Source organism: Pelodiscus sinensis, chromosome 23 (genome assembly GCF_049634645.1).
Source record: "Pelodiscus sinensis isolate JC-2024 chromosome 23, ASM4963464v1, whole genome shotgun sequence".
NCBI lineage: Eukaryota > Metazoa > Chordata > Testudines > Trionychidae > Pelodiscus > Pelodiscus sinensis.
Genome location: NC_134733.1, coordinates 18,945,212 through 18,970,459, shown reverse-complemented (window position 1 = coordinate 18,970,459; position 25,248 = coordinate 18,945,212). Strand labels below are relative to the sequence as shown.

Genomic DNA, 25,248 nt, shown 5'->3' with positions numbered 1-25,248 from the left:
TTCAGTTTATAGCTTAGAAGCTGTTCTGTTTGCTCCAATGCTTGTTTGAAATGGTGTTTCATCACAACACAAATTCATAGCTTTTGCATGCCCAGGTTTTAAAAAAAGGCTTTCCTATTTAACGTATCTGAATTAAAATCCTTCCCTCCTCTAGGAGGCGCAAAAAAACCCAGGGTGGACAACGCAAGAGTTCTGATGCTCAAATACCATGGTGATGAGGTGATATGAAGGTTTACAACAATATCTACCATGGTAACACCCAGCATCTTAAACAACATCAGCCCACTGTGCTAATCTCAAAATGGTGTGGAGACTTCTATACCTCTTCACATAACCAGGGGTCACGCAATTAAATTAAAAAGGTAGCATGTTTAAAACTATCATAAGGAAGTAATTCATGCAACGCACAGTCAACCTGTAGTACTCATTTCCAAGGGATTTTGGCCAGAAGTATAATTGAGTACAAAAATAACTCTAGATACGTTCATGGAGGATAGGTCCATCAATGGCTATTAGCCAAGATGGTCACTCACGTAACCACATGCGCTGACATCTAGAAGCTGGGACTGGACAACAGGGGATAGATCACTCAATAACTACTCTGTCCTAGTCATTTCCTCTGAATATCTATATACTATCTATATGGACCACTGGTCTGACTCAGTATGGTCATTCTTATGTTCTTAATGGAGGAACATAATTAACTGTTAATTTTCCAAACACTCCTTTGCAAATTTCAGTATAAGGGACACACCAGGAGCAAAGCTGGGGCTAGAAGGATGGGTCAGTTGGAGTGAGTCTAAGGGCAAACTCTGGGTAGCAATGTTGCCCAATGGCAGCAGAAGAGAAGTTGCTTATCTTATGCTAGGGACTGCTCAGCCCCAGAGGAGTTATCGAAAAGGGGCAAAGATGGTTAAAGTTCTGTGCTGTGTCTCAGATGACCCAGAGTTCTTGCGCTGAAGAGTTTACAATCTTTATATTGCTGACATTCAGAACGTCTATGGAATTAATTTACTATTTCACAAAACAGAATTCCTCTGCATGTCAGGAGTCCAGTTTTAATGGACAGTTTATGAGAAATTAGGATTACTATAATGATTATAAGTTTAATAATTCTAACAATTGCCTATAAGACTTTGTCAGTTTTAATAGTGACTTTATTTTAAATGTAAAATAAAGTCTTTTGTGAGTGGACCAGAAAGTGTAGCAGCAAAACAGGAGTTCTTCTATTAAAATGGTTGAGAATCCATTTGAAGATAATTTACAAAACATTTCAGAAATTATTCAGCAATACAGTTATCTGCTGCCAATGAGCATAAGTAGTCATGTAGTTTACAAATTAATTGCTTAAATAATTTTCTGACTCCGTTTTTTATAATTCTTCTTGCTTTCTCTGAAGAGCAGGTGTACATTTTTGATACATTCATAGGAGATACACATTATTTACTACATGTCCTCATAAGATACGCTCCTGCTCGAGAAGTCAGAGGGAGAACCTTTTGTGCATGGATTGTGAAGGGGTCTGAATAAACTTGATGACTAATGTTCTAGCTACAAGCGAAGAACAACATGATCAAACTTGATGCCTCAGGGCATAAAGCTGATCACCATAGGAGGCAGGAAGGAATTTCTCTGCCCCATGAGCCACATTGCATACCATTTGGAACCATTTTTACCTCCCCCTCAAGCTTCTGACAGTGGCTTTACCAGAAAGAGACTACCACATAGGACCACTATTCTGAGTGGTTATTACCTATGTGGGACATACACTTTGGAGGAGCCTGGCTGGCCACTGGAGGTCACCATTTCTCTAGAGAAATATCAAAGAGAAAATCAATGCTCAAAACTGCCTTTTGGAAGAGACCTGATGACAATATGTGGAAAACTGGAAAAAAAATCTTGTTTGTTTTTATGAAAAACATCCACTGAGATAATAAACAATATTAGTTAAATGACAGATGGGTAGAATTTTTCCTAAGCTTGTACAAAACTTTCAGAGGGGTAGCTGTGTTAGTCTGTAATTGAAAAAAACCATAAAAAAACAACAAATAGTCCTGCAGCACCTTAGAGACTAACAAAAAATGTAGATGGTATCATGAGCTTTCGTGGGCAAAACCCACTTCTTCAGATGAATGGAGTTTAAGGGGTTGAAGTTTCAAATCAATAGCAGAAAAAGAGAGGGGATGGGGAAGGAAAGGAAAGGAGAAAAAAAAATGGGAAAAGAATAGTCAGAGTGTCCATGCTAAATGAAGCTGATAGAGCGGGTTCGAAGTACTGTTAAGTACCTGGTGTTTAGCTTTTTGTTTAAACCTCTATTGTAGGTATCAAACCTGTAAATGAAATTAAGTTCTGTGGCCTGTCTCAAGTTATTTCCAGCAACCATGCAACACATCTCCATCATACTCACCAACGAACCCACCCCTGCAATCAACTCCAGTGCCAACTCTGTCCACACATCTATACAGGTGATATAATCACAGGACCTAACCACAAACCACCACATCAGAGGCTTGTACAACTACACATCCGCTAATGTGATCTATACCATCAACTGCCAGCAATGCCCTTCTGCCATATATGCTGGTCAAATTGGACAGTTTCTACAAGAGAGAATTAATCGACACAAATCAGATATACGAAAAGGTAACACATAGAAACCAGTTGTGGAATATTTTAACTTGCCCAGACAACTCATTAATGGATCTCCAAGTTTCCATATTATTACAAGCCAATTTCAAAAGCCACCTTGAAAGGGAAGCTGCAGAATATAATTTCATTTACAAGTTTGATACCTACAATAGAGGTTTACACAAAGATCTTAACTGGATTTACCTGCTACATTCCACATCCTAATGACAGAAAAAGCCAAACACCAGGTACATAACTGTTCTCAGAACCCGCTCTATCAGCTTCATTTAGCATGGACACACTGACTATTCTTTTCCCATTTTTTTCTCCTTTCCTTTCCCGCCTCATCCCCTCTCCTTCTCTGCTATTTATTTGGAACCTGGGCCCCTTAAACTCCATCCATCTGAAGTGAGTTGTGCCCATAAAAACTCGTGATACCATCTACATTTTTGTTAGTCTCTAAGGCTATGTCTATACTTGCACCCTAGTTCAAACTAGGGATGCAAATGCAGGCATTCGAAATAGTCAATGAAGCGGGGATTTAAATATCCCACGCTTCATTAGCATGATCTCGCCGGCACGTTACTCCGAATACCAGCTGTTTCAAAAGTGAAAGTGCATGCTGGCACCAAAAAATGAGTTACGTTAGTTCGAACCTGGGGATCTGGTTCGAACTAACATGTCCCGGCGTGCACTTTCACTTTCGAAACAGCTGGCATTCGGAGTAACGCGCCGGTGAGATCATGCTAACGAAGCGCTGGATATTTAAATCCCCGCTTCATTGACTATTTCAAATGCCTGCACTTGCATCCCTAGTTCAAATTAGGGTGCAAGTGTAGACATACCCTAAGGTGCTGCAGGACTATTTGCTGTTTTTTATGTTTTTCCTAAGCTTTTATGTTTTTCCATAAGAACGGCCGTACTGGGTCAGACCAAAGGTCCATCTAGCCCAGTAGCCTGTCTGCCAACAGTGGCCAGCACCAGGTGCCCCAGAGAGGGTGGACCGAAGACAATGATCCAACGATTTGTCTCCTGCCATCCTTCTCCAGCCTCTGAAACAGAGGCCAGGGACACCATTTCTATCACGTGGCTAATAGGCTTTTATGGACGTAACCTCCATGAAATTATCTAGCTTCTCTTTAAACTCTGTTATAGTCCTAGCCTTCACAGCCTCTTCTGGCAAGGAGTTCCACAGGTTGACTACATGCTGTGTGAAGAAGAACTTTCTTTTATTAGTTTTAAACCTGCTACCCATTACCTTCATTTGGTGTCCTCTAGTAGTTCTATTATGGGAACAAATAAATAACTTTTCTTTATTCGCCCTCTCCACACCACTCATGATTTTATATACCTTTATCATATCCCCCCCTCAGTCTCCTCTTTGCTAAACTGAAAAGTCCCGGTCGTTTTAACCTCTCTTCATATGGGACCCGTTCCAAACCCCTAATCATTTTAGTTGCCCTTTTCTGAACCCTTTCCAAGGCCAAAATATCTTTTTTGAGGTGAGGAGACCACATCTGTACACAGTATTCAAGATGTGGGCGTACCATAGTTTTATACAGGGGCAGTAAAATATTCTGGGTCTTATTTTCTATCCCTTTCTTAATAATTCCTAGCATCTTATTTGCCTTTTTGACCGCCGCTGCACACTGTGTGGAAGTTTTCAGGGAACTATCCACGATAACTCCAAGATCTCTTTCCTGATTTGTCATAGCCAAATTAGCCCCCATTATACTGTACGTATAGTTGGGGTTATTTTTCCCAATGTGCATTACATTACACTTATCCACATTACATTTCATTTGCCATTTTGTTGCCCAATCACTCAGTTTGGTGAGATCTTCTTGGAGTCCCTCACAGTCTGCTTCTGTCTTGACTATCCTAAACAGTTTGGTATCATCCGCAAATTTTACCACCTCTCTGCTTACCCCTTTCTCCAGATCATTTATGAATAAGTTGAACAGGATTGTTCATGAAGATTCAGAGCAACTCTTTAAACAGTTGCATTTTTATACTGATGACATTTCACTTGATACAAATCTATAAGTTATATACAAGTCCATGTTTAGCCAACAAGCAGCTATTTAGACTTAGGAAGATACTAGCAGGTTCTCTCATATTGTTTATTTCATACTAATCTAAACTGGACACTACTGAATACGGGCCACTAGACTGGATGGACAACTGGTCTACTCCAGCACTATTCCTGTGTTTCTAAAAGGGGTTTGAGATCAGAAAGGGTAGTTTCAATGGTTTGCTTAATCAAAGGTAAAGCCTCTTCTTCCTTTGCATCATTTACCTGTCATGTAAAAAAATCCAGCAACCTCTATAATGTTGTCAGCATTTCAGTTTACTTCAAGAAGAATTCCAGTTCTCTACAGAGTGCATCTTTTTATTGTTTTCTATCCCGTCTCTGTTTTTTAAAGACTCAGCAGACTGACTGTTGTCCTGCGTGTTTGTTTGCCTGTCATTCATGAATGACTCATTGTAATATAATTAGCTGGATTATAGTGTGATAACCAATAGCATATTAATGGATTAGTCCTGAGTTCTTTAGAGGCAGTTACACAAAGGCCTACTTCTAACTCGGACCACTACACTGCCATGATTACTATTCCTTACCTTGCCACACATACAGATACATTCATGGATCCATCAATGACTATTAGCCAGGACGGACAAGGATGGAGTGTCTAGTTGCCAGAAACTGGGAACGGGCACCAGGGGATGAATCACTTGATTCCTGTTCTGTTCATTCCCTTTGGGGCACCTGGCATTAGCTACTGCTGGAAGACAGGAAACTTGGCTAGCTGGACTTTCATACAGGGAGCTCTCTGCAATTTCAGTGTCATGGACTCACTCACTGATGTGCCAGGAGTGAGAGCGCCATCTGAGTCAGGAACTATTCAGCAGCAGAGTGGCCTCTCCCTTTCCAGCAGAGCACTTCCTCTTCTTTTAGTCCTGTCAAGCTGATGGTGGGCTTTGCTCTGCAAGGCCATGACAACAACAGCCTCCCTTGCACCCTGGTCCCCTGGGCTCCTCAGCTGCTCCCTCCTCTCCGCATTGCCCTAATCCCAACTCGACTCTGCACAGCTGTAAAATACTGTTAAAATTGACAATAATCATCAATTAGAAAAATAGAAATTGAATTCTGCCAATCCTAAGTATAACCTTCAAAAAGTACTTACAAGGACGTTAGTCTTTTTGTGAAATTTATCCTGCAAACTCTTTACGTTCTTTCTTTGAATGATAAAAACTGCTTGCAGCCATCAAAGGGATCTGTGACAGTGGGGCTGCAAACTGCTTCTTGCTCTGCTTCAGGACTATTCAGCAGGGGCATGGCCTTCCACACGGCTGAGGCTTGTCCTCTTGCTCCTTGCAGTCCTAGCCAAGGTCTCTGCTCTGCTCTTCTAGGACCTCAGCCTCTCCCCACAGCTTGAGCCTGCAGGGAGCAGGTGTCACTACTGTCTTGGGCCAGCTCCCTCACTCCTGTGACAGCAGGGCTGCTGAGGGCACCTTACATGGCCCAGTGCAGAGCTAGTGATACACAATCCCTGTATGCGTGCCCACCGTGGGAGGGGGAAGAGGGAAACTGCAATGTATTTCAGCCATCAGCTACTGATCTTTGTGAGTTATTAATTGAAATAAAATCCTGCCACGCCTAGTTACACCTGCTACAGATCCAAACATATAAAAGCATGCCTGCCTTCTCTTTGTGGCATGAGCATTCATTACAGCTAAAGGCATTTCATGCCTCAGGCTAAAAAGAGCTTTAAGACTGATGAGAGTCATGGAATGAGTGGAGGAAGATATACTCGAGAAGTCATTCTTCCACTCTACTCCGCTCTGATTAGGCCTCAATTGGAGTATTGTGTCCAGTTCTGGGCACCACATTTCAAGAAAGATGTGGAGAAACTGGAGAAGGTCCAGAGAAGAGCAACAAGAATGCTTAAAGGTCTAGAGAACATGAGCTATGAGGGAAGACTGAAAGAATTGGGCTTGTTTAGTTTGGAAAGGAGAAGACTGAGAGGGGACATGATAGCAGTTTTCAGGTATCTAAAAGGGTGTCACAAGGAAGAGGGAGAAAAATTGTTCTCCTTGGCCCCTGAGGATAGGATAAGAAGCAGTGGGCTTAAATTGCAGCAAGGGAGGTTTTAGGCTGGACATTAGGAAAAACACCCTAAACCGTCAGAGTGGTTAAACACTGGAAAAAGTTGCCTAGGGAGGTTGTGGAATCTCCATATCTGGAAATATTTAAGAGCAGGTTAGACAGATATCTATCAGGGATGGTACTGGGTCCTGCCGTGAGGGCAGGGGACTGGACTCGATGACCTCTCAAGGTCCCTTCCAGTTCTAGTGTTCTATAATTCTATAAGGGAGCGGGTGAGAGAATGATGCATTGTGTCCATACATGAAGAAATCACATTTCCCAAATACTTTGAGGAACTATGCAAGACCTTATTAACTCAAAATATTATTGTAGGTGTCTAATATATTTGACTCCCACATGTTGTACCAATCACCAGAAAATAATTACAGTAAAAATTGATAGCACATATAAAAACACATGAACTGCGTACCTTTTAACAAATGAAAAATAACTCCAGTAACTTTTGACAAGCCACCCCAATTAGCTACCTAACCTTCGGTTATCTTTCATACCTAGTGTAAAATTCCTCCTTTAGTGTGCCTGCATCTGGATCCAATTCATCATATATTACTTGCAATTACAAAATGTTTATAAAATATATTTTAAAAGGATCAATACTGGTTAAAATTTAGCTATCTGCTTAGTTGCAATTTCACATTTTCAGAGGTACAGCGGGGGACCAACCAGCTTTTAAGCCTGCTCCCACCAGAACCAGCTCCTGCTGGCGGGAGAGGGGGTGATGGTGTGGGGAGAGAAGCGACTAGTCAAGTAGTGACTCGACTAGTCGTGCATCTCTCTAATGTAAAAAACATTTAAAATGTTGGTTTAACTATTTAAAGCAGAAGTTTATTCAAAATGAAAGGCTTAATTCAAGACTTTGTTTTGAGATTCTTTTAACATTTGTTTTAGGACAAAAATTGTGGGAATTTGAGTGTGTTTATTTTATAATGAAAAATAGGGAAAACAATTTTCTAACCTTCCAGAGTTAAATTTATTTCTGTTGTAAAACAAAAAAGTCAGATACTGACTTGCAGTGGACCATGTAAAATAACTGTAAATTCAAGCTGAAAACTTATTTGGAAATGAATGTCAAAATACCCAAAACAAAACATCTTGTTTAGTAATGCAATGGAAACTATTACAGTAAACTTCCGATAATCCGGCACCTCTAGGACCCAGGGGGTGCCGGATTATCAAATATGCCAGAATATAGGAAGGGGGAGTTATGAGGGGTCTGGAGTGGAGTGGGGGGATGCACCCCTTGGCGCTGCGGGACCAACCCGGCAGCACCCCAGCGGCTCTGCCCCAGGCATCCCCAAGTCAGCCGCTGCTGAAACTGACCAGCGGCTGACTTGGGGAAGCCGGGAGCAGAGCAGCTCCAATTGTCCGGCTGCCCGGAGCACTTCTGGGTTCCAGATGGTGCTGGACCATCAGGAATGCTGGACCACCGGATGCCGGACCACTGGAGTTTTACTGTACAATGAATATGTAGCATTTAACTACAGAGATCCAACAAGGAATACACATAGTTTATATTATATTCTCCCTAACTTAGTTCAGGGTTCTTTCAAGGCTGACAGGTTCTCTCAAAGCACTTGAATGCCCTCCCCATCCCCAAAAAAGCTAATGCGGCATCCTTTCTTATCTTGCTGATTTTAATAGCATTTTCTTTATTCTTTAAGATACTATATTCTAATATATCAATATACTTAATTGTATTATACCCCATAAATTCTGTTGCAGTAAAATCTATGATCTTCATACCCAATTAAATTTTTCAGGGCTTTGCATATATGTTGCAGTATTTTGAAAAAGCTGCAAAAGTCTCAGTATAGTTATTACAATAAAGACTAACCCTGCAATAAAAAGACATGATTATGAAATCAATATACAAACTAAGACTGCTCACACAAAGAACACTTGGAAATTGTGGGAGAGTATAATCTGTAATTAGCACTAAGGGATGTGTTATAGGAAGTCTGTAATTATGCCAATTGGAATGTAACAATATTTGTACAACACTTGAAAGTTAGCTCTGTAGCTTAAAACTATCAATGTCTGTCACATAGTTCAGAATAAATTTTGCCCTATTTAAAAGGTTTTAACCAAGTTCTTGACATTAGATTTTAAATACCTTTGACTTTCTTTTCAATTTACCAAAGAAAGACCTATACTCTGTGTGGGAATACACACATCCATCTGTCCGTCATTGGTTGGACAATAACAGTTGAAAGTACTGCTAGCGCTAAGCAGATCATCATTGAACATGATTACTTATTATTTGTATTACCACCGCCTAAGAGCCCTGGTCTTAGATCAGGACCCCAATGTTCTAGGTGCTGTATAAGCAACAACAACATGGTCTCTACTTCAGAGAGCTTACAATTCAAGTATAAAACAAGACAATAGATGGAGTGCAAGGAAACAGCATGACAATATCAGTAGGATAGGAAGTGATCTCAGCACACCAGCAGCCTGTTAATTTTCTGTAGATCTCATGACAGATCAAAGGTGCGAACGCTGCCAAAGGCAACCATGCATGCGTGGTCCGGTGGACCATGGCTCTGATAGCTCTCCGATTCGCGGCGCCAGGACGGGGCCTGACACCAAGAGTGGAGCACCCATGGGGTCACTCAAAGAAGAAAAGAAAGTTTTAAGGAGGGTTTGGAAGGAGGATGATCTGTTAGTTTTGTAAATGTGTATGGGTTGCTCCACTCAAGAGCAATGGACAACACAAAAGTGCTTGTTGGGAAATTTAACATGTGGATGGCACAGATGGGAGCCAACAGGGCATGAATGTAAGGGCACGTAGCTTAAGCTTTGAACAATGGAGGGATACAAAGAGAGGGGCGATCCGGTCAAAGTGATGGGCAAGGAAAATAATTTCTGCAGCAGCATGCCAAAAATGGATATAATATGTTGTTCAAAGAGTAAAAATTTGAACTCTGACTTTAGGATGATTGTGTTGGTTACTGCCCTCCCCCCACTTTATGAAGTTTGGCTTATGAATATAAATATGCACAACTCAGATTCTTTAAACATAATACCTCATGTAACCTATCAATTGTAATGTTACAGTCTGCTGGATCTATAAATCCCATTTTGGTGCATGTATCATTCTTGTACATAAAGTTAGAAATATGAAGTATGAGACTGTTTATAGTTTTAAATGTGCTAATGAGAACCATTAACGATGTGTCCCCCCCCCCATCCTCAAGGACTTGGTGATCACCTTAACGACTTGTGATCAGCCTTGTTTGTTCGGTAAGCCCAGAGGTGATTGGCTTAGTAAGACATGTGACCATACCACCTGGGACTGCGATTCTTTTGACCCTGGTAGTTTTCCATGGAAGGGGGTATGTACAACAAAAGGTTCCTGCCCTGGGGGAAAAGACTATTTAAGCAATGGGAAGTTATTGGTCCTTAGGCTGGTGTAGGAAGACACAAAGGGTTGGGGACACAGATCAGGATAAAAAAAAGTATGAGACCCCAAGCTTATGTCTAAGAACAAGAACAACTCATTAGGGTAGATTTTGCTTGCAATAATTTTTTTAGTGAATTAGCACTAGCTATGTGTTTTCTTTTCATTTTAACTTAGTAACTTTCTTCGATCTCTCTGTTCTCACTAGCAACCACTTATCATAGAATCATAGGGCTGGAAGAGACCTCAGGAGGTCATCGAGTCCATATAATTGTTACCTGGGGAGAATGACCAGTGTGCATACTTTCACAGATGAAGAGGACGAACATCCTCATTAACTTTCCTTCTGTGAAACCTTTACACAGAGAAAGATGGATTTATTGGGGTCTGGATCTCTTTTGGGGGTTGGTTTCCTTGGTGCCGTGCCCCAGAACTGCATTGCTCTTCAGAGGAGGTGGTAATCCCAAGTCTGGAAAAGAATAAAGGATCTGGCCCAGCAAGACAGAGTGATGGAGAGCTCCAGAGAGCAAGACGACAGGTGTCAGTGGCATGATCAGCATACCAGGAAACAATACGAAGGGAGCCTTCTCTGACTGCACACTCTCACAATGGCTACGTCTAGGCTGCATCCCTCTGAGTCTGAGACAGAGGGATGCAAATCAAGCACTTTGTAAGTGTAAATGAGCCCGGGATTTAAATATCCTGGGCCTCATTTGCATACTCCTGTTCCAATGCTGTGCCAATCAGGCTCAGTGTTGAAAGTGAAAGGAAAGCGAAAGCGGGGAGCTTTTTTGGCAGATCCTGTACTCCTCAAAAAATGAGGACACAGCCATATTATACCCATCAGAGTGTGAAAGAGTAAAAGTCTAAAGTAGGTGGTGTTGCAGCCTTTAATTTGAGGAACTGAAGAATCAGTTACCACAAAATGCATTTGAATTAGTTTTTAATCAGTTCCCTGAGGGATCTCTGGAAGTGACGTATCAAATTTGCCTGAGTTAAGTTAAAGTTGAAATCAGCCACTTTCTGAAAGTTGCAATCTTTTCTGTTATTCTGTGTCCCATGTGTGTCTTTTCTGATGATGGAAGCAGACAATTTAAAAGACAATATTTTTTGTAAGTGTGCTGCTTTACAATTCCATGAATCCCTTTAGGAATATCCTGACTCCATCCTTAATCAACTTTGTTGCTCTACCTGCTTTCACATGCGTATTCTCCAGACTGCTGAGGCAATTTTTCATTTTAGTTTGGTTTCTTTGCAACTTCTGGGAAGTAAGCTCATAACTCATGGCAAAAGAAAGCCTTGAAGTACAATCTTCACAGAATGACTTTCACAGATAGTTATGTTGTAAGCTAGGCAGATCAGAGATCTATGCTCCCTCTCAGAGTCTTGTTTTGTTGTTGTTGAAAGAGACAAACATTCAATATATTGTCAACATCTTTCAAAAAGGCTTTCTTTATTCTTTTAAGTTAGATGTTAGTTACTTCTTTATCCGCTGAACATATTTTCCCATAGAAATGATGTTATAAATGGTAGTTAGGTACCCAGGCTAGCTCACAAAAGCCTACTTAACCCATAAGGTAGCTGTAATACTGTGTATTTGCTATGAAAAACAGTAGAAAGGTTTTTTTTTTTTTAAATTTAACCTTGAATGCTCGTGCTTGAGAAAGGCATGTTTAATTAGAGGAGGAAGGTAGAGAGTCTGAAGGGGACTTCTGGGAATACTTCGGCCACCATCCTGACCCTCCCCCAGCTACTCCTACCTCATGCGAGCTGCCAGTGCTTAGCCCAGCTCCATGCCCCCAACCAGGGCCGGCTCGAGCCATTCCTGCACCCCGGGCACTGGGCGTACGACGCATGTGCGGCTCCGCCCCCGGGCACACGGCACCCCTTACAGCTGCAATTGGGTGCACGGTGCCTGATGGCAGCTGTAAGGGGTGCCGTGTAGCTCCCAGCCCCAGGCGTGCAGCGCCTGATGGCAGCTCTAAGGGCCCCTTACAGCTGCCATCAGGCACCCCGCATAGGTTGGCACCCCAGGAAGCTGCCCAGCTCGTCCCCCCCCTTAATCCAGTCCTGCCCCCAATCCTGCAGGGTGCACCTAATCCCTACTCTCCAGGAAGTGGCAAGCAGTGTAAGTATGGGCTGGAGGACTCTGGAGAAGCAGAGGGCAATTGTGCAGCATCTGGAGAGAAGCAGGTTTCCCCTTCTAAGTGCTGTTTCTCGCCAGTCATTGGCTGCACAACCCTGCTCCTCTGGAGTCCTCTGGTCAGACTTGTGCTGCTCACTGCCATCTGTGTCTGCAGGTGAGCTCTTGTTTGTATGTGCAGATGCTCGTAAATCAGAAGTTTGTAACTGGGAGTATCTGCCCTTCACAGATAATATTTATATTCCTTCTCATTGGTATCAGTATCATTTGTACTTTGCTAGCAAAGATCTTGCTCTAATTTTGTCCCCTTCGGATTCAACGGCATTGTTTACTTTGGTCGAATTTTTAAAGGTATATGCTTTCAGACTGGTGTGTTGTGGGATGCTCAAATACACCTCAACAGGTTAAGGGCTTAACTCCTATTGAAATCAATGACCTTTTATTCAAAATGCAAGTGTTATTTTCCTCTGGCATGGGCATTCCTAAGAATTATTTGTCTGGAAGTTTTTTTAAACCTGGAACTGCTCTGGAAGCATTCTGATATTCAAAGACTAAACACTTCACTTGCTTCCAGTTTTACTCCCACAATAATTCTGCTTCTCACTGCACCAATGATCATGGCTTAGATTGAATTTATCTCCATATCTTTGATTACGTAGGGTTAGTATGTTTACTTTGCAAACCACACATCAAACTATCAACCAACTTAGTAATGATTTCCAGATGGATAAACTAACGTAAATGGGCCAAGTTTGGACCAAGCTTGAGTGGAGAATATTCTACTGAGTATATTAATAAAATATTTGTACATTGATCTCTATTAAAAACCTTTCCCCCAAAATGCATTTTCATGCAAATAATTGTGTCAGACATACTGTACTTCATCTGGATCTTCATTCTAGGTCCATCTCCAGTGTATCTCTGCACAGCTAAGTAGTGACATCAAACTCAATTTTATAGTACAGGTTGGACCTCCCTGGACTAGCACCCTTGGGACCTGACCAGTGCTAAAACATGGAGTTTGCTACACCAGGGGAGGTCAACAGCAGCCCAATAGCTACCTGGCTCCACTGCTGGCCGCAAGCCCCTTGCTCTGCTCCTATTCCGCAAACCCCTTTGCCGCCAGCCTGGCTGCACTCCTGCCCCCCTCCCCTGCTGAACGCCAACCCCTGCCTCTGGCCTGGCTGTGCTCCCAGACTGATGGGGCTCCTGGCTTGGTGGGGCTCCTGGCTCCAGAAGGGCTGCCAACCTGGCCAGACTCCCAGTTGCTGGGTCTCCTGCTGCTGGCCTGGCTGTGCTCCTTGTTGCCAGATCCCTATGATCAGCTGGCCCCCCAGCCTGACTCCTGGCCGCTGGACCCCCTGCCACTGGCCTGCCAAGCTTCCCGGCCTGGCTGGGTTCCCTGCCACTGGCCTGGCTGGGCTCCCAGCTCCAGCAGGACAACTGGCTCCTGGCCCCAGCTGGCCTGGCCAGACTCCCTGCCGCCAGCCTGGCAGGGCTCCCAGCCACCGGCACTCCTGCCGCCAGACTCCCATCCGCTGGGGCTCTGTGGTCCAGGAACAGATGTGGCCAGACCAGAGAGTCCTAGATTAGAAAAGTCCAACTTGTAGGTGTGTTTTATTACGTAAGGCACAGTGCAAGAAACACAGAGGTTTGGGATAAAAATGGATTTTTGCTTAGCAGAAAAAAATTAGCAGATGTACTAAATGAATTAGGAAAGCTGGCTGATGAGATTCCAGAATGTTACTGCCTTATTTCATGCAAACCAACATCCCAATACTGAAATAACCAATATGACAGAACTCTATTGTATAACATATCCTTCATGAAAAAATCCATCAAAATCAAGAGGGGAGGGTCAAGAGTTTTCAAAATCAGACCATCTAAGTTTACAAATCACTGAAAAAATGTCTTTACTTTTACTACTTACACCGTGATTGAGTGACCAAGTAACTTAAGTGTTCCCCTACAGATTTATGTGTGTTACCATTTCTGATGTCTGATTTGTGTTCATTTATCATCTGTCACAGAGACTGTCTGGTTTGGCCAGTAACACACGCAAACCTTTAGGGGAACACTTTAACCTACCTCATCACTAAATCATGGATTTAAAAGTAGCCATTCTTTTACAAAGGAATTTACCACCCAATTACAAAGAGAGACTGCAGAACTGGAATTCATCTACAAATCTGACACTGTTACCCTGGGCTGGAATAAAGACATTAACTGGTTAATACATTACAAAGCCAATTTCCCCCTGCCTTAAACATCCACATTTTCACATCAAAAGCTATGAATGGGACACATCCAGCCTGCTTCATTAACATCGGTCCTACAATTGACAGGTAATTTTGCTGTTATATATATATATATATCTTGAATTCTGTTATATCCACTCCAACTCATCTGATAAAGTGGGTCTTATCCATGAAAGTTCATGATATTATATATTTTTGTTATATATTTTTGTTATTCTCTAAGGTGCCACAAGACTATTCATTGTGACTGAAAAGATATTCATAGAATCATAGAACTGGAAGGAACCTTGAGAGGACATCAAGTCCAGTCCCCTGCACTCATGGCAGGACCAAGCAACGCCTAGACCAGTGTTTCCCACATGGTGTTTTGCGGAACCACAGGGTTCCACAAAGTGAAAATGAGGGTTCCACGAAAAAAATCCATTACAATAACATTTTATGATTTAAAATAATAATAATGACTATTTAAGCACTTATGAATTTTATTGAAAAAAATTTTCGTTTGTGTTTGCCATGATAAGTGTCCCTGTGTAGTGCCAACTTAGCCAGAGAGTGGGGACGATGATGTCACTACTCAGCGCTGCGCACCTAGTCAATCAGTGGTGCACGAGCAGTCAGTCGGTGGTGCGATCGCCTGTTATATACCACCGTTAATCCCCGTACTCTCTTTCAGGGAGCGTGGATCACGTGGGTTAACTGAATACGAATATACTAGCGCTGCGTCAGACAAAGTCAAACCCTAGCTGTCAAACCAGTTGCTTGCATGGGAGTGCACAGGCGGTGCTCTCGTGAATACAAGCAGTCCCCGAGTTACGCGGATCCCACTTACGTCGGATCTGCAGTTACGAACGGGTTTTTCTCGCCCCGGAGGACAGGAGCGGCGGGACGCCCAGATGCGCCGCGGTCCCGCCACCCACGTCCTCCGGGGCGAGAAAAGCTGCTCCACGTCTCCCTGGTCTGCTGGGGGGGGGGAGCCCCCCCAGCAGACCAGGGAGATGCTGAGCAAAGCAGCGGAGCACGCGGGCAGCGGGACAGCCCAGCCACGGCTTTGCTCCCCGTCTCCCTGGTCTGCTGGTCTCCCCCCCCCAGCAGACCAGGCTTTTCTCCGGACGCCTGGGGCAGAGCAGCTGGGGCGCTGCCGGTTGTTCCCGTAGCGCCGCTCTGGGCGCTACTGGACCAACCCGGCAGCACCCCAGCTGCTCTGCCCCAGGTGTCCTGATTCAGCCGCTGCTGGTCAGTTTCAGCAGCGGCTGAATCAGGACGCCTGGGGCAGAACACCCCAGCTGCTCTGCCCCAGGCGTCCCCAAGCCAGCCGCTGCTGAAACTGACCAGCGCTGACTACAGGAAGCCCGAGGCAGAGTTGCTCTGCCCCGGGCTTCCTGGAATCAGCCGCTGATCAGTTTCAGCAGCAGCTGACTTGGGGATGCCTGAGGTTCTTAAGTTGAATCTGTATGTAAGAACTGGCATCCAGATTCAGACTGTTAAAACTGATCAGCGGCTGATTCCAGGAAGCCCGGGGCAGAGCAACTCTGCCTCGGGCTTCCTGTAGTCAGCCGCTGGTCAGTTTCAGCGGCGGCTGAATCTGGATGCCAGTTCCGACTTACATACAGATTCAACTTAAGAACAAACCTACAGTCCCTATCTCGTACGTAACCCGGGGACTGCCTGTACTTCTCTTCAGGATAGTCGCATGATTTCTTGTATTTAAAAATTTAGCCATGACAAATATAAATGGACTATGATAGATTAATCTATGTGCAATTAAGCTAAATGTTGATCTCAATCTCATGACCTTGTTTAGCATTTGTTTATTATTATCCTTTCTTATTTGTGGTCTACTTTTTCAGCTACATATACAAGATACTGTTATTGGGGGTTCCGCAAAATTATTTCAAGTTTAAAAGAGTTCTGTGGCCAAATAAAATTGGGAAACACTGATCTAAACCATACCATTCAGAACTGGTCTTCTTTTACTATCTACACATTATGTTTATTTTTTGCACTTGACTCAGGTTGTACACTAGGAATACTTTCTTGTCAATTTTAACCTCTGGTTTCTTTGTGTAAGGCTTTGTATTTTGGGGTAAATTATACTCAGAAATATATAAGGTAGAATCGCTTCCCTTTGCCACTTGTAATCTGGAAGAAGAATCCTTAAATTAAAAATATATTATGCTTTTTTTATTCACTTTGTAAAACAAATATTTTGGCCTACATCAAAATGCAAGTGACACCTAAAACAACTACATACAGAATCAGCTTCTAAATACAACACAGAATACAATAGGGACCCAAAGTAAACATGATTTTCCTGTCATATTATAAAAAAAAACCAGTTACTTATCTCTTGTAACTGCTGTTTTTTGAGATGTGTTGCTCATTTCCATCCATGTAGCCACGTGCATGGACTGTCAGAAGTTTTTTCCTTCAGCGGTACCCACTGGGCCAGCAGGGGAGCCTCCTGGAGTGGCACCCATATATCAGCACATATATACCCTTGCTGGCCCTCCACAACCTCAGTTCCTTCTTGCCAGAATTCTCTGATGAAGGGGAGCAGGGTGGGATTTAGAATGGATATGAGCAACACATCTCGAACAACAGTAACGAGAAAAAAGTAATTGTTTTTTCTTGAGTGACTGCTCATGTCATGCTCTTATGAAAGGAGACTCAAGGAGCTTGGCTTGTTTACTTTAACCAAAAGAAGGCTGAGGGGGGACATGATTGCACTTTTTAAATACATTAGAGGGATAAATACCAGGGAGGGAGAGGAATTATTTAAGTTTAATACCAATGTGGACACAAGAACAAATGGATATAAGCTGGCTAGTAGGAAGTTTAGACTTGAGATTAGACGAAGGTTTCTAACCATTAGAGGAGTGAAGTTCTGGAACGGCCTTCCAAGGGAAGTAGTGGGGGCAAAAGATCTATCTGGTTTCAAGATTAAACTAGATGGGTTTATGAAGGGGATGGTTTGATGAGATAACAGGATCTTGGTAACTAATTGACCATTCATTATCAGTGGGAAATAGGTCAATGGAGGGATGATAGGAGTTACTATAGAGAACTTTCTGGGTGTCTGGCTGATGAGTCTTGCCCACATGCTCAGGGTTTAGCTGATCATCATATTTGGGGTCGGGAAGGAATTTTCCTCCAGGGTAGATTGGCAGAGGCCCTGGAGGTTTTTCGCCTTCCTCTGTAGCATGGGGTACAGATCACAGCTAGAGGATTCTCTGCATCTTGGGGTCTTCAAAGTATTTGAAGGCTTCAATATCTGAGATATAGGTGAGAGGATTATTCTAGGAGGGGTGGGTGAGATTTTGTGGCCTGCACTGTGCAGGGGGTCAGACTAGATGATCATAATGGTCCCTTCTGACCTTAAAGTCTATGAGTCTATGTCCATTCCAAGTAGGCGATTTCCAAGAACCATCCCTGGAAGCGGGGTCAGAACCTTAACTTTCAATGGAACATAGTAGTGCCCTAACAAGGGCCGCACTGTCCTTGGCCTGGTGCACTAACACATAAGGGTTAAAAAAGGTGTGAAACGAGGACCAGGTACTCCCCTCCCTCCCCCCCAGGACAGGCACCTGAGCAACGAAAGCGGCCGAGGAGATCTGGGCCCTAGAAGAGTTGGCTGTGAGGAGTGGGGCTGGTAGCCCAGCCAAATCATAGCAATCTTTAATACAGGATGCTGGGCTGAAACAGGGAGGCCCTTCATTCTATTGGCTAGCAAGATGAAGAGCTTGTGAAAAGGCTTTGTTCTGTCTAAATAAAAAACTAAAGCTCTCCATACATCTCATGTGTATAGTGCATGTTCTTTACCACAAGCATGTGGTTTGCGGTAAAACAAGGGCAAAAAATATCCCGATTAACATGAAAATGGGACACCACCTTGGGCAGGAAAGTAGGATGTGGACAGAGCCTGACCTTATCCTTAAAGAAAACAGCATGGGGGAGGGAGGAGGTCTGAAGTTGGAGCCCTAAGTTCAGACACCCATCTGCCCAACATAATGGCCACCAAAAAGGATACCTTCTGTGATCGGTGCAAGAGGGCACACATCACTAGGGGCTTGAAGGGGCAACCAGTAAGCTTGGTAAGGACCAAATTGAGATCCCATGGGGGAACTGGCTGGTGAACATGTGGATAAACTGTTCAGACCCCCCAAAAAACAGTGAACCATAGGGTTTGCAAAGAGCGATTTACCCTGGGAGCCCAAGTGAAAGGCAGAGATAGCTGCCTGGTGTCTCGGACCGAGGACAAAGACAGTTCCTGAACCTTAGGTCCAGAAGGTAGTCGAGGACAGAGGGGATGGGGCATCTATTAGGGAGACTCCCCTTTGGCCCACCCAGATGAAAAAGCACTTCCACTTTGCCAAATATGTAGCTCTGGTAGAGGGTTTCCTGTTCCCCAACAGGACCATTCGAACTCGCTCTGAGTACCAACGTTCTAGCACTGTCAGCCATGAGGTGCAGAAACTGCAGGTTTGCGTGGTACAGTGTGCTGTGATCCAGGGATAGTGGGTCCAGGTTCAGTGAGAGGACCATTGGCCACTCTACCGAGAAACTTAGGAGACATGTGAACCAATGCTGAAGCTATCAGGATTAGGGAGAAGCTGAATTCCCTGACCTTGAGGATCTCTTTGTGGTTCAAGAGGAAAGGAGGAAATGTGTACAAAAGGCCGAAGGGCCAGGGAACGAGGAGAGCATCCCCCAAAGACTCCGGGCTGTCGTTCATGAAGGAGCAAAAACTGGAACACTTCCTGATGCCGCGAGTCGCAAATAGGTCCAGGTGGAGCAACCCCCACCTCTGGAAGATGTGCAGGACCACATCTGCTCTGAGGGATCATTTGTGGCCCGAGAAGGACCTGCTGAGCTGGTTCACCAGGGAGTTCTGGGACCCCAGGTGGTAAGAGACCAGGAGATGACTGCTCTGCTCTATGAAAAAATTCCAACGAAGAAAGGCTTCCTGTCACAGGGGAAAAGAACAAGCACCACTCTGTCTGTTGATATAATACATCGCTGCCATGTTGTTCGTCAGGACCAGGACATACCTGTCCTGCAACTGGGAGAGGAACACCCGATAAGCAAGTCAAACCATCCTCAGTTCATTGATGTTTATATGCAGTGACAGCTCTGACTGGGACCACATGCTTTCTGTCTGTCCCCAGGTTCCCCGACTTGTATTTGAGGCATCTGTCACGAACTGGACTGATGGCAAGGGCTGGGAAAACAGGACCCTGGTACAGACCACGTCCTCCTGAAGCTACCAGGCCATGACTTCCAGTGGGACAGTCACCACCGTGTCCAAGGGCTGGTAGGCTGGGTTTTGCATTCGAGCCAGCCACAGTTGTAGAGTGTGCAGTCAGAGCCTGGCATGCTGCACCACGTAAGTGCATGTCGCTATAAAGCCAAGGACCCTCATACGCTTCTTGGCAGTGGTCATAGGGGAGGCATACAGGAGCAAAATGGTTTTCTTGATGACTATAAACCTAGTCTTGGGCAGACAGTATGCATCTACTGTGGAGTCCAGCACAGCACTATCCTGATTGGAGCATCCGCATTAAGAAGGTCAACCGTAGGATCGGAATCCTCCAATACCCTCTCAGTCTAGACCCCAGCCTCTGGCAAAGCATTTTGAAAGGTCCTGGTAGGATCTTGAGTCCATTAATGGCATAAGCCCTGCCCCCCAGTGCCATGTGTGTGTTAGAGGAAGAGGACTCCCTCAACACCTACTCCTCCCGCTATTGCTGCTGCTTTGGGTCTTGGGAGACCACTGACTTCTCCTTACCCACTTCATGGGTTGCTTCTGCCACCGTATCTCCAGAAGGTCTGGATGAGGACTTACAGGGAGTATAGGAATGGGTCAACAGTGGGGAACAGGTCAACGGGGTCTCAGATGGCAGAACCCAAAGGCCTGAGTAAGCAGAGGGAGGACAGGAAAGCCCGGGCCCCTGGCCCGGTGATAAGCCCAGGGTGTCCAGAAAGGCCACTGCACCAGAGGCTGCCACTACAGAAACCAAGGGTGTGTCTAAACTACATGCCTCCGTCAACGGAGGCATGTAAATTAGACAGATCGGCAAAGGGAAATGAAGCCGCGATTTACATGGCTGCCACGCTGAGCCGACAAACAGCTGATCAGCTGTTTGTCGGCTCAGCGCGCTAGTCTGGACGCTCCCGTGCCGACCTGAAAGCCCTTTATCGACCTCCCCGTTATGCCTCGTAGGATGAGGTTTACCAGGGAGGTTGATAAAGGGCTTTTATGTCGGCAGGGGAGCGTCCAGACTAGCACGCTGAGCCGACAAACAGCTGATCAGCTGTTTGTCGGTTCAGCGTGGCAGCCGTGTAAATTTAAATGAAGCCGCGATTATTTAAATCGCGGCTTCATTTCCCTTTGCCGATCTGTCTAATCTACATGCCTCCGTCGACAGAGGCATGTAGTTTAGACGTACCCCAAGAGACCTGGAAAGGCAATACTGAGGCACTCCAGTGTCGGGAGCAGTACTGTGAAAAGGAACAGTGCCAGGAGTGTGATCTGGTTGCCTCTTCCCTAGAGAAAACTGACACTGTCTCAGAGTCAGAGGAGTAGATGGAAGCTGATCAGGGCAGAACAGAGTAAGCCGGTGCCGAAAAACGGTGCTGGGGAGCATGCCCAGCCATCAACTCTAGCTTGCCCATGTGCCGAAACAGAGGAGGTGGCACACGCTGCTCCAAAGGTATGTCCACTGGTGGACCTGGTACGAATGATGGTGCCGAAGGCCCGTGCATCAGGCAAGACACCCAACATGGTACTGAAGGTGTCAGTGCCAAAGGTGCCCTATGGTTCAAACAAGGCTTGGCTGCTGATGCCAAAGCTGGAAGCCAGTGGGTTTGTGCGGGTGGTGTGGGTATATAGCCCATGTGCAGGGCGGGATAGGAGAAGCTGGGGAAGAGGTGAGCTCTTCAAGCTCCCTCATTGCCTAGAACATGCCTGGTGTGAAGAACCAGTCCACCTTGGTCAAGTCTCCTCCAGGCTTCGGTCTCAGAGCGGGCTCAACAGATGCTAATCAGGACCTGGAGGCCTGGGCGCTGTGGCCGAAGTGGCAGAGTGCTCTGCCTGGGGATGCACTCTCAGCGCGTGCTGCAACAAAGACCTTCCCCTGCTAGGTCTTCACTTCTTCTGAGACACCGGAGTTTGGGAACAACAAAGAGCCATGGTATGTGGCAGCACCAGGGATGATTGGGAATGTCTGGGCCCCTCCCGCACTGAAGCAGGTGTGCTATGGGTGGCCGATGCCAGGTGGTGCACTACATCTATTAGCAAGACCTTCAGCCACATCTCCCTTTTCATTTAGTGCGAGGCTTGAAGCTGCAGCAGATCTTGCAGTTGACAGAGAGATGAGCTTCTCCGAGGCACTTTAGACAGGCTTTGTGTGGGTCACCACAGGGCACTGGCTTAAAGCACTTGGTGCAGGGCTTAAAGCTTTGAGTCATTCCCCACAAGGGTACAGGGACATGAAAACAACCCCCTACCTATCTACACTATAAAAGTAACTTAATACTAAAGTAACACTAGAAAACTAGAACTGCTAATAAAAATGAGAACCGCTAAGGTGCATTTGCAGAGCAAGCGAGAGATGTTCCAACGACTATCACAGGCGGTAAGAAGGAAATGAGGAGTCGGAGGACCAGCAGGAGTATATATGTGCCAATATATGGGTGCCACTCCAGGAGGCTCCCCTGCTGGCCCAACGGGTACCGCCGAGGGAAAAATCTTCTGACAATCCGTTCACTCAGCACACGTGCACCTAGATGGGATGGACACATGCAACCACTCGAAGAAGAATGTTGAACTATGCATTATTTCATCTCAAGATCATAACACATATGGCAAGGCTTTTTTGAAAAAATTCCAGAATTATATAACCACCTTATTTCAGTTTGGTGTGGTCTTCCCAAGTGATCTAAAGTAACTGAAGCAGTAAAAGTCTCTTTTACAAATATAAAATGAATCCAGAAAAATCTTCTCATAAAGCTACAGTATGTGAAGTCGGATGTTGATGTTCTAGTAATTAGCACTATGGTGCCTGAAGGTGCATGCTGTAAAGTAACATCACACACCAGATTAAGGGAGCTATTTAAAACAACCTATGTCTTCACAAATTATTAATAGCCTAACCAGATCCCCTATATTGTACAAACAGCTATATAAATGCCAGACATTCTGTCGCTGTAGAAAGCGTCTTCTATGAAGAATTTCAATGAGAATGGTCTGAGTAAACCTCAAAGAAAGAATTTAAATCACTCTGTTTTCTCACTTTTTTGAAAGCTCCTCTCATGCTGCTATAGGCATTACCTCCTGTTTCTACAATATTTCCTATGGAGTTCACAGTACTGGAAAAAATGCATACTTGCATCTCCATCATTAAATTAGCTATTTAAAACGTACATATCTAACAAAGGTAATGTTCCTGACACAGTTAGCACCTTTATCCATAAAACAGTTAGAATAACAGGTAATAGTTTTTAAAGATGATTTTGTGATGAGAGGTGGACAATCAAAAAGTGACTGGTGTTCTTCTAGATCAATTGACACTTAAACGCATCATAACTTTTAAATGCTGCATGCATCTTCTTGCAAATCCCACTGAAAGGAAAGTACATCTTACCTCACTATGGACCAAAAACATCCCTAAGAGCAAAGAGTAACAAAACAAAATACAAAGCTTAAAGTAATAAGCAAGCAAGCAAAATACAATTGCTCAGTCATACTGCATTTAAGTCACATCTTTTCCTCAGGTTATTTTGTCTTTAAAGAGTCTAATTTCACAAACATTAACAGCCCAATGGGACTATCCAGGTAAGTAAGGGTCATGTATGTAAGGTTTTCTATGACTGGCGTGTGTATGTGTGTGTGTCTATTCAAGAACTCCTAAATTGTAGAGCTAAGGCCACCAAATTTCATATGCACCTTCCTCTTCCCCTAACAAAGCAAGATCAGGGTTTGGTTGTGCCAAGACAAGCAGAAACCCCGGGAAAAAGACAGTTTTCCATAACATGCAAAGGGCTCATCTAGACTACAGTAGAGTGTCGAAAGAGGATATGTAAATTCCTCAAAAAATGAGGTTTATGACAAAGGGGGGGGTTGCCGAAAAAAGCTGCATCTAAACTACTTTCGAAAGTGAGATCGGAAGATGATATGCAAATTCCAGCAGAATTTGCATATCTTCTTTTGACACTCTAGCCTATTCTAGATGAGCCCAAAGGAAGGGGTTACTGTTCAGAGGGACACAAAATGAGAGAAGCCACTGGGGGCAACAAGCCCACAGAGGCAAGCTATTCTGCAGTGTCCATTGGGTGTAGCTGTACTACCACCAGAGTGATCAGTAGGGCTGGTGCTCTGCCATCTTGCCTACAGCACACAAGGTAAGTAGTCCTCCTGCCCCAAACCCTTTCCCTCTCTGCCAGCCTTTGGTTGCTGCACCAGGAGCGGGGAGGAGAGAAAAAAGATCCCTAGCAGTCTTGGGGGAGAGAGAACACTCTCCTGGTGCAGGGAGGGCTCCACCCTGAGCCCCTCCCCACTCTTGAAACTCCCCATGCATTCGCCTCCCCCCCTGCTCTGAAGGACTCTGGCAATACCGAGTAAGTCTGCTAGTATTGTAAACTGTGAGGAAACTGCCATGAGTATTAACGATGCATATAAATGGATCACTTGATTACATGTTCTGTTCATACCCTCTAAGGCACCTGGCATTGGCCACTGTTGGACATGCTACTGTGCTAGGTGGACCTCTGGTCTGACCCAGTATGTCCATTATTAATGTATGCTGTATGTAGCATAACAACAGGTTCATGCTTGGCCTCCCACCCTGCCCGCCCCCCCCCCCCCCCAAACATTTAGCCCTATTCAAGACTTACTTAAAATATTTTGCGTCCCAGGAATCAGACCTGTCTAACATATAATTAAATATAGGATTTAGACAAGAGTTAGAAAGAACTTGATTCAGACCCTCAAGAACAACAGACTGCAATTTGTACACGTTGGGAGCAGGCGAACTTCTACAGGAAAACGCCAAGGAGCAGCAACTTTAAATTAAAAGCAGGGCTCTACGAGAACCCCACCAAGCAAAGATCTCTCATGAATCAGCATATTCTTCAATGTTCTAACCTTACCCTAGGGACAGGCAATTTTTTGCCAGGGGCCACATTAGAAATTTTTGAAGTGGCCCCGGGCTGCACCAGAAGGGGAAAGGCCTCAAGTGGATGGGGCAGGGCCAGGATACTTCCCTGCTTCCCCACCCACAGACCATGACTGGTCTGGGAGTGAGGGAGCATGTGAAGTCTTTGCCCTTCCTTTCCCCACCCCCTTCCCCAAGGTTCCATGTAGGTGCCCATGCCCCCGGCGGTGGGAGGAGACTTTGTGCACTCCCCCTGATTAGCCTAGGGGAGGGGGTGAAGCCTCCTCCCACCCTGCCAGGAGCGCATGGCACTTCTAAGCACTGTGCACTCCTGGCAGGGTGGAGGAAACTTTGGGCGCTTTTCCCTGTCCCCAGGTTCTAATTGGCCTGGGGGCGGAGGAGCAGCAGGGCCTCTGCATGCTTGATCAACCTACTTGGCATGCTGGATCCAACCTGCAGAGGCCCCTTTGTCCACTCCTGCCCTACCCCTCTGATAT

The 25,248-nt window shown here is 44.8% G+C and overlaps 1 protein-coding gene across 6 annotated transcripts in view; it reads right to left on the bottom strand.

Moving 5' to 3' along the window:
* The window catches only part of PRKCZ (protein kinase C zeta), a 224,877-nt gene that overhangs the window by 20,121 nt on the left and 179,508 nt on the right, over nucleotides 1-25,248 (bottom strand). The window lies entirely within an intron of this gene.